The following is an 11,370-nucleotide window of genomic DNA, read 5'->3' on the forward strand; positions in this document are numbered from 1 at the left end:
AAAAAATCTGAACATAACATACAGCTAACTACTCCCCCTGAGCAATAGCTCTCCTTCATCAAAGTCGAAAAAAGATTTTTCTATTAGTCCCTACTAGTTTGATGCCAATCTTCATCATTCAAGTCTCTGCCGGTGGGGAAATTACCCCAAGCTGCTCTTTGAGATATTCAAATGTTTCCTTAGGTAAAGTCTTTGTAAAGATATTTGCAATTTTGTCTTTAGTATTCACACAAATGAATCTCACTTCATTTGCTTCAACATTCTCTTTCAAAAAATTATACTTAATAGAAACATGTTTTATTTTAGAATGAAATACTGGATTCTGTGATATATCAATTACTGCCGAGTTATCACAGTAAATAATTACCGGTTCTTTGCATTTTACCTTTAAATCGTTCAACATTTGGTTGATCCATAATACCTGAGTGCAATTAGTTGTTGCTGCAACATATTCTGCTTCTGTTGTAGATAATGATGTACAAGTCCGCTTCTTGCTTATCCATGAAATTAACCTTCTACCAAGAAAGAATGCTCCACCAGTGGTACTGTTTTTGTCATCCACATCTCCTTCCCAATTTTCATCAGTATATGCACATAACTCAAAATTGTCATCTTTAGGATACCATAAACTAAGATTTGTTGTGCCTTGTAGGTACCGAAAAATCCTTTTTACTGCAGTTTCATGATTTTCTTTAGGATTGCTTTGAAATATTGATACAATACACATTGCATTCATTATATCAGGTCTGGTTTGTGTCAAATATAGTAATCCTTTAATAATATATTTATACCTTGTCAGATTAATGAGAGCTGAATCATCCTTTAATGTCAATTTATTAGTTGTAGTCATAGAAGTGCTTACCGGTTTGGAGTTTTCCATACCAAATTTCTTCAAAAGTTCTTTCAAGTATTTTGTTTGACATATGAATATGCCTTTATCTGTTTGTGAAATCTACAAACCTAGAAATTGTTTTTATCTCTCCAATCATGGACATTTCAAATTCTTCCTGCATCTTGTTAGCAGAGTCTCTACATAACTCTTCTTCACCTCCAAAAATGATATCATCCACAAATTCTTCAATAAGAAAAATGTCATCATTGGTAATTTTGTAATATAAATTACTATCAACATTACCTTTAGTATAACCAAGCTTTAAAAGATATTTATCTAGTCTAGCATACCAAGCTCTGGGAGCTTGCTTCAATCCATATAAAGCTTTCCTTAACCTGGAAACCATATCCTTATCATTTGTTAATGAAAATACATCAGGTTGTTCAATGTATACTTCTTCTTCAATATCTCCATTAAAAAATGCACATTTTACATCCATTTGATAAAATTTATAGTTCTTATGAGATGCAAATGCAAGAAATAGTCTTACTGCTTCAATTCTGGCTACTAGTACAAAAGTTTCATTATAATCAATTCCTTCTTTCTGAGAATAACCTTTACAAACTAATCTTTCTTTGTTTTTGATTACTTCACCATCTTCATTAAGTTTATTTCTAAATACCCATTTAGTTCCAATTACATTTTTGTCTTTAGGCTGGGGAACTAATGTCCAAGTATTATTCTTTTTAGTCTGTTCTAATTCATCTTCCATTTCTTTTATCCAATGTTTATCTTGACATGCTTCAACAACTGATGTTGGTTCAACTTGAGAAATTAAACATACCCCTTCATTTGCCAATCTTCCTCTTTTAATAACACCTTGATTTTTATTTCCAATTATCTTATTTTCTGAATGATTCAATCTTACATACCTAGGTTTATTCTGATTTCCACTTACAGGCTATGGTTCTTTAGTCACAGTTGAGTTTTCTGATGATGTCGGTGTGACTGGTTCTTCACTCTATTCCAGTGCAATCTGTGCCAGTTCATTTAAAATCATTTCTACTGTTGGTTCAGAACCTACAAATCTTGATACTCATCTAAAAATGTCCATCTATCTTCACATTAGTACTTTCAATGATTTTCTGCAATCTTTTATTATAACATCTATATGCCTTGCTTCTAGTTGAGTAACCAAGAAATATTCCTTCATCACTTATAGGATCAAATTTTTCAATAGAATCATCTCTCCTAATATAGCATTTGCTTCCAAATATTCTAAAGTATTTAAGAGTAGGAGTGTGACCAAACCATAGTTCATAAGGGGTCTTACCGGTTTCATCTTTGATGTGAAATCCGTTGAAAGCATAAACCGCTGTATTCACTGCTTCTCTCCATTACACATAAGGTAGATTTGCTTACATCATCATTGTTCTTGCTGGATCTAGTATAGTTCTGTTGTTCCTTTCCACAACTCCATTCTGCTGGGGTGTCTAGGGTGCTGATAGTTGTCTTTTGATTCCATTCTCTTCACATAATGCATTGAATTCCGTAGATGTAAATTCTCCTCCTTGATCAGATCTCAAGAATTTGATTTTCTTGCCGGTTTCATTCTCTACCATTGCCTTGTATATCTTGAATCTCCCAAAAGTTTCTGATTTCTCCCTGAGAAAAGTAACCCAACACATTCTAGAATAATCATCAATTATTAGCATAAAGTATCTATCACCCTAAAAACTCCTTGTTCTTGCTGGACCACATAAATCAGTATGAATTAAATCAAGAATATTATTGGATTTCTTAGAAATGCTCTTAAATGTTGTTCTAACTTTCTTTCCCATTTGACATTCCTTACATACCGGATTGTGAGGTTTCACAATCTTAGGTAAATCCCTTACTGCCTTGGTTGAACTGATCTTTACAATGCAATCAAAATGCACATGACAGAGTCTTTTACGCCATAACCAACTTTCATCAATCTGTGCAATCAAACATGTCTTATCACTGGTAATCAAATGAAAGATATTGCCTTTAGTCTGATTACTAGTTGCAATCTCCAATCTAGTTTTGTTCATGATTTTCCATTTTCCGTTCTTGAATTGTAATTGAAATCCCTTTTCCACTAACTAACCAACACTCAAGAGATTATGTTTTAAACCTTGAACATAATAAACATTGTAAGTGTTGTGCTTACCATCCAAAGATATAGTCCCTCTTCCTTTGATTAAACAAGCTTTGTCATCTCCAAATCTTACTAGACCTCCATGAATTTTTTAGAATGATAAAAATTTGCTTTTATCATCAGTGATATGATGCAAGCAACCACTATCAATGATCCATTCATCCTTTTCTTCAATTTTTGCTGCCAATGCTCGCTCTATCGGTTTGAAAATAGGTGCCAGTTGATCTTCTTTTATTGCAGAAAATGCCCATCCACTATCTGTTGGATCTTCATCTGAATCATCTGTAACACCTTCATCTGCATAGTAACATGACTTATCTCTATTTTTCTTAAATATGTATCTTTGATATTCAGGGTTAGGTTTATATGTTCTCTTAGCTTCATCTCTTAGTCTTTCATATCTACTAGGACACCTAGATGCCATATGACCAACTTTATTGCAATTAAAACATTTGAAAGGTGCTTTACCTTCATACTTACGTCTTTCTATACCTTTAGGCATCTTCCTTGCAAATAGTGCTTCAAGTTCTTCATTTTCTCCCCTAATATCTTCAAGTTCTTTTGCATAAAGTGATTTCCAATCAGATTTGTTAGATGATGATGGCGATGATGATGATGATGTCGATGATGATGCTTTGAAAGCTATATCGGTTTTGACTGTAGCAACATGACCAAATTCTTGAAGCTCAAATGCTGAAAGTTTTCGAACCAAAGTATCTCTAGATACTGATGTATTAGGCATTGTTCTCAACTCATTAATAGCTGTCACTTTCATTTTGTAAGCTAGTGGCAAAGCTCTTAAAACTTTAGAAACAATTTCATCTTCACTTAAAGATCTTCCACAACATTGTATTCCTAAAACAATTTGATTAACTCTTTCCATAAATGCATAAATTCTTTCATCTTCTTCCATTTTAAAATTTTCATACCTAACCTAGTAACATTCCAATTTTGCAATCTTGATAGTGGTATCTCCTTCATTCAATGTTTCCAGTTTATCCCAAATAGATTTTGCAGTAGATCTGTCTAATAATCCGATGATTTGTTGATCTGATAATGTGCTTAGAAGTGCTTCTCTTGCTTTGCAATCATTCTCCGAGTCTTTAGCCAATGTCGGTGGATGAGGGTTATTCGAAGTAGGACCAACATAGCCATTCTTTATAACATCCCATATATCTCTTCCAATGCAGTTCAGATGTGTTTCCATTCTGATCTTCCATATACCATAGTTAGTTCCATCAAGTTTGGGATTGTCCTTCCTGAAGATATTTGCTGCCATAGGATCTCCTCAAGCTATTAGGCTTCTGCAAAAAGAGGACTCTGCTTTGATACCAATTGTTAGGAATTGGGAAGGACAACTGAGAGAGGGGGGGTGAATCAATTGTCAATAAATTACAACCCAAAACCAATTATTCCAACTTAAAACTTAGTGTCGGTTAAACAAACTTAATGTCGGTAAAACAGATTAATGGTTAGAGTAGTGCCGATATAACTTAATGCATGAAACAGAAAAAGGAACAACATCCACAACACATGAGACAAGGGGTTTTGACATGGAAACACTGTAAGGGGCAAAACCATAGTGGGAAACCTTACCCACAATTAGACAATACTACAATAGATAGTAAGTGAATACAATAAGGGGTCTGCACATGCAGAAAAGCCAACCGCCTAGATCTCACTGCTCAATCACAAAATAGGAGTCACACTGACTACAATTGGATGGTTAAATCCAATAAACAATTTACTGATTCAATATAACATAGAAAATGCTGGATTCAGTACTGGTTTAAGCTCCATGAGTGCCAAACACCTTCATAACCTTTCCTTCAACCTTCAGATAATATCTGTGTGATTCGCACAAGGATTTGCTTATACAATGACCTTCAATATTTGCACACTTTCATATATATGATCTTCAAATAAGATCTTACAATTATTTATACAAAACCCTAAGACCTTATGATTAGGTCGGCTCCCTAAACAACATAGACTAGTGCAAGTGTAACATATATCTTCATCAACAATTATCTTCTCCCCCTTTGACAACAATGCCAAAGTGGAGGCACAAGCTTCCAATCTCCACTATGTTGCTCTCCCTATGGAGTAACATCATTCAACACAACAACCCTGAAATATTTGACACTGTAACATCTGACTGATATGGGGCACAAAGCTTTAGTTTACATCATGAAGGGGCAAAACCCCAAATTCACCTCTCAAATAGGTAAATGTAGTCTTCGGTAAGGGCTTAGTGAATATGTCTACTAACGGCTCCTTACTGGAAACATGTTCTAATACAACCTCTTTGTTTTTAAACCTCTCTCTTAAGAAATGATACTTGAGCTCAATGTGATTAGTTCTAGCGGGCGTGTGCACAAAGATGGTGGTTAGAAAAGTGGACACCACCCAAAAAAAACCTGGAAAAATAGGCAGCGCGTACGTGGTTTTAAAATTTCAAATTCCCGCATACATGCTTAGGTTTGTTCTTCCCGAGCCTAGAAAAGGTAGCGCGTACGTACTGAGCTTAGGAAACTGAGCGCGTATGCGCTACGCCTAGGAAAATTAGCGCGTACGTGCTGCTTATAGGAAAATGAGCACATACGCACTAATAATCCTAGTAAAACCGCATACGCAGTGCCTGATGAAAAAAGTTTTTAAAAAAAATTGGGTCCTCATTTACCCGAAAAGCGTGTTTTTTACTTTTTTTTTCCCCATTTTCTAACCTAAACTGTGAACGGGGTGCGAAATTTGTCCTCAGGCTATGGATCAAGGTTAGTTTTTGTTTTTTTTGTCTTTCTTTCTAGTTTATGCAATTTGTTTTACATTTTGAATTTAATTTCATTAATTTTGATTAGGTTTTTTCATTTTTTGTTTCAAAAACCAGATTCTTCTAATCCAGAACAAGAACAACCAAATGCACCTCTTGAAAACCCACAAGAACAACCAAATGCACCTCTTGAAAACACACAAGAACAACCCCCAATTTCTCCTTTTGACCGCAAACCGAAACACAGGAAGAATTAATTAATCAATTAGGGCAAAATACATACAAAATCAATAGACTGATTGTAAAATTGATAGCTTCTGAACTTGACCATCATCAATCCCTGGCCACTAGCCTAGAAACATTAGCTAGTGGTGCCATAGCTGTTTCCACATAAATTACCAAATGGGGAAGCTTTAGGGATATGTGTCGTCAATTCTATGCCAATGGGCTATCATACGATACATATTCCAATGGCCTATGTCGGTTTTCAACGACTCAAAGCCATTTTCAATTAGTAGCATTTTTTTGCCTACTCAAAAAACCGGCAGTTGCTTGCAAGGAAAAGTTGCAAGATTGGCTAGAATTGATTTTGTTCCTCGTGCGCACAAACTGATGTTGTGAGCGCATCTAGGTGGGCATTTTTATGCTAGGCATTCCCTTGTCATGCATCCCAAAGCACTAGAACGTTGAGAGTCATACCCTACCGATGAGAACTCTCAAGTGCCCTAAGTCCAAAAAATTGTCAAAATTTGACGGACTGTTTCTTCCAATCCACGACACATACAGTTGATCTTATTGATCCTGTGGGGTTGCGTGAGGCTCCTCTACAATGGCCTATCTTGGTTTTCGACGACTCGAAGCCATTTTCAATTAGTATCATTTTTTTGCCTACTCAAAAAACTGTTAGTTGCTTGCAAGGAAAAGTTGCAAGATTGGCTAGAATTGATTCTATTCCTCATGTGCACAAATCAACATCACAAGTGCATCCGGGTGGGCATGTTTATGCTAGGCATACCCCTGTTGTGCATCCCAAAGCACTAGAACGTCGAGAGTCATACCCTATCGGTGAGATCTCTCAAGTGCCCTGAGTCCAAAAAATTGTCAAAATTTGATGGACTGTTTCTTCCAATCCATGACACATACGGTCAATCTTCTTGATCTCGTGGGGTCATGTGAGGCTCCTCTACAATGGCCTATCTCAGTTTTTGATGACTCGAAGCCATTTTCAATTAGTAGCATTTTTTTGCTTGTTCAAAAAACCGTTAGTTGCTTGCAAGGAAAAGTTGCAAGATTGGCTAGAATTGATTCTGTTCCTCGTGTGCAAAAACCGACGTCGCGAGCACGTCTGGGTGGGCATATTTATGCTAGGCATGCCCCTGTCATGCATCCCAAAGTACCAGAACGTCGAGAGTCATACCCTACCGGTGGAATCTCTCAAGTGCCCTAAGTCCAAAAAATTGTCAAAATTTGACAGACTGTTTCTTCCAATCCATGACACATATGGTCGATCTGCTTGATCCTATGGGGTCGCGTGAGGCTCCTCTACAATGGCCTATCTCAGTTTTTGACGAATCGAAGCCATTTTCAATAAGTAGCATTTTTTCGCCTGCTCAAAAAACTGTCAGTTGCTTGCAAGGAAAAGTTGCAAGATTGGCTAGAATTGATTATGTTCCTCGTGTGCACAAACCGATGTTGCAAGCACATCTGGGTGGGCATGTTTATGCTAGGCATGCCCCTATCGTGCATCCCAAAGCACCAGAATGTCGAGAGTCATACGCTACTGACACAATGTAGAAGTTGCTTGACAACTTTTTTGACAATTTTTTTGACAACAATGACAATTTTTGCTCAAATTGTATCTAGTCTCAATCTATCATCCTTATGACCTGATAATGACTCAAATAATTATCCATGATTATACAAGAATCAAGAATGCTCATGATTGACCAGGGACACATCACATATACTCAAAACATAGTCACAAAACATTGACACACAAAATAGTCACAAAACATTGTCACATATTATTCAAATCAGCTCTTGGCTATTTGATTATACAAAAAATTGTCTTACAAATAATCTCATGGGATTTTATACAAAATTTGGCATTACAATATATGCGATTCAACTCATCGCCATTTTAATATACAAATCATCTCATGGGCTTTTATACAAAATTTGGCATTACAATATGTGCGATTCAGCTCATCGCCATTTTAATATACAAAATTTGGCATGTACATATGTACAAATCAGCTCATTGCCACTTAAATATACAAAATTATGCCCCTAAACATGTAAAAATCAGCTCATTTGCATTTATATATACAAAAAATGAATATAGAACAATTCGTCGACGATTTATACAAAATTCTCAAAATCATTCTACTCTGAACTGTAGAATCAATCAAGTGAGCCTTCAGGATCGGCTCTAACCCGTATTGTGTCAAGTATTGCCTCGTGGTCAGATTCATGAACTTTCCATAAAATCTTGTTATGAGGTCTACCACGATACTTCATCAAATGAATATTTGTTGCAACAACAAGGTTAGAGAAATGAAGAGTATGTCTGTGTGTTTAAAAGTCCTCAAACAACCAAACATCAGAATTCTTGATAGGGTATCTTCGAAGCCATGTTCCTGTCACAACAACACACCCTATTGGGTACTCAATACCCTCTCCGTCAATGATTGTGGTTGTCAATTTTCTTCTAGGCTCAACACAATGACACAAATAGTAATCTGTTCCTTCTTCATTGTTCTCTTATGCAACAACTGCATACACATGACCTGCATTTTATAAAGTGTTAATTAATACCAAAAATAAAGTATGATGTACAACAAAATGAACCAAAAAGAATACTTTCAAAAAAATTAACTCAAAAAATCACCTGAATCCACTAGGTCAGATACATGGTCAAAATCCACTGATGTCTCCATTTGGCTCAATTGTAGTGTTTTGGGAATTTGATATGAATCAATGGCAACCAACGGTCTACAAGACCATTTGTCAACCCACTCTTCTGATTCACATTCTTCCCACAAACAATACATGCATGAAGAGCAAAAACATACCATCTGTCTCGTATAAATTACCAGTGAACTTGAATTTGAACTCATAAATGAGTGCATGTCACTTGATCCTGCAACTGTACAACAATCTAGATAGTTTTCAACGTTAGATTCAGTAATCAACCAAAAATATCTACGAACCAATGACGTACCTGGATTACTTGGACCCATCATAGACTTACACCATCGCATAATTGTTTTTGCATCTACCAACTCAGCACCACCTTCGTACTTCAGTTCTTCCTTGGCTAGGGCTCTTTTCACACATGCTCCTGCACCATCGTGCTCTCCCTTAGCATGTCTAGCCTCAGTGAAATTCCAAAAATGTTGTACATCGCTTGTCACATGCATCCTTGTCAGCCAATAAAACATCCTTGCATTCTTGAATTGTGCGGTGCAATTATCTAACCATATTAAGTGTCAGTTGTATCGTATGTTCCTTTCCCTTAAACTATCATAGAAAACTTTAAAGCATCCTTGTACAAACTCCGATGAATGAGTACGATCATCACTTATGTAGAAGTGATACTCTCTTACAACCTTTCTATCCTCGTATGTGCTATCATTTGCATGCATGAATGCTATGTGTACAAAAATAGAAACTTGTGTAGAATGATAATACATGGATTGCACTTCATTTTGAGGTTGTAGAGTATAATTTTCAGTGAAATAAACGATAGAGACAATGGTGCCAAGAGGAAATGTGTCCTTACACAACTTGAATTGCTCATCTAACCATCGAGCTCTATGTGTATGCATTATGTACTCATAAACTAGTTTCTCTTGAAACATTTTCATAAATTGAGCTACACATATATCATTTTTCACTAGCTCACATCTCTTCAAATCTTTTCCATCTTTAACTCCATATGTGACTGTCTTGTATTTTCCAAAAGAAACTAGTTTTGTACCAATTTCATGTGTGCTCTCCAAATGTATGCATCTTGGTAAATGTTGCAAACCACCACATATAGCACAAGAACCTTCCAAACAAGGCATCTTATAATAAATGCAACCATCATGTCTATTACATAACACATTTGAAATAAATTCTCTTGCCAACTTAGGAGGTGCTTGTATATTACATTCTTGCAAAACATCGTTAGTGTGCAAAGTAGAACAAATATGATGAAAAATATCATAATGTATGGAAAATTCAATATGCATCCTACAACAACACGTGGTGCATACATGATTAATCTTAATATAAAAAGGTTTTGCCATTTCAAAAAATCTTTGAGAAATTTTTATTTGAGGAAACTTTTGAAGGAATATTTCATAAAATTTAGTTTGAGTCATATCCAAATAGTGTTTCGCATGTGGCTCACGATTTTTAGACCCAATTCGCCTTCTAACAACATCTCTTTGGTTGGGCGATACTGTTGTGTTGTCATGCCAAAAATTTTCAATTAATGTTTTTAGTGCATCTACAACAACCTTGTCTTTGCGTGGTAGTCTACCCGAGAATGCCCAAAGAGAATTATTGTTAGGTTCCTCTATTTTCTCTCACCTCTTTAATGCTTTACTTAATGTTGTTCTAGTAATGTTCAATGACTTACTTGTTGTACTTATCAAACGATCTTTTTTTATTTTCTTGCTCATTATGGTTGATGTAATGACACGTCGAGTAGCATTAGAATCTTTACTACATGATTTTGAACCAATAGATTGATATACATCAAATAGATTTCTGACAATAGTTCTTTCACTGTTACTTTCAGATGATCTTAGGCCTAGAATTTTCATTGTCTCTCTAAAATTCAAATTTTTAATCATTTGAACAATTAATTGACATCTTGCAGTTTGATTTAAGTTTTTAAAATAGTTTTGCCATATTCTTTTAACCATTCTCCTACAAGTTCGTTCATTCATTTTATTGGGCATTGACTTCAATATATTCTCATCAATGTCAATTAGATACTTTGGTTTCCTACGAATGATTCTAGGAGGTGTTAACATCGGTGCATTATGTACATTCAATTCATCAAGTAGAGAAGGTGTAATATGTTCATCATTTAATTGATTATTCAATGCGGTATCTTCTTCAATTGCATTAGGTTTAAATGGTAAATTATCAAATGTTTCTTCTTCAATTGCATTAGGTTCAAACGGTAAATTATCAAATGGTTCTTCTTCAATTGCATTAGGTGCATTATATTCGTTTGGTAAATCGAATTGAGATGTTGAGGTAGACATACCTTCTTCTCCCATTGTTCTTATGTCACGCAATTTCTTCATATGCTGCCTTTGTCTTTCCTTTTGAGCCTCTCGTTGTTCCATCATTCCTCGCTTGTTCTTTCCCATGGTGAGATTGATTGACCTAAATAGAATCATATTACATATATATGTAAAGAAAAGTTCAAAAATAAATAAATAACCATAAGTATGCATCTTATCACTATTTTTTGGAATCAAACTATTAAACAGTCACAATTTAATCATCTGAAACCATGCAAAAACAAAAAACTAATAAAAACAACAATTCAATCATTTGAAATCATGCAAAAAACAAAAA

The sequence above is a fragment of the Cryptomeria japonica genome, chromosome 4, assembly GCF_030272615.1.
Source record: "Cryptomeria japonica chromosome 4, Sugi_1.0, whole genome shotgun sequence".
Taxonomy (NCBI): domain Eukaryota; kingdom Viridiplantae; phylum Streptophyta; class Pinopsida; order Cupressales; family Cupressaceae; genus Cryptomeria; species Cryptomeria japonica.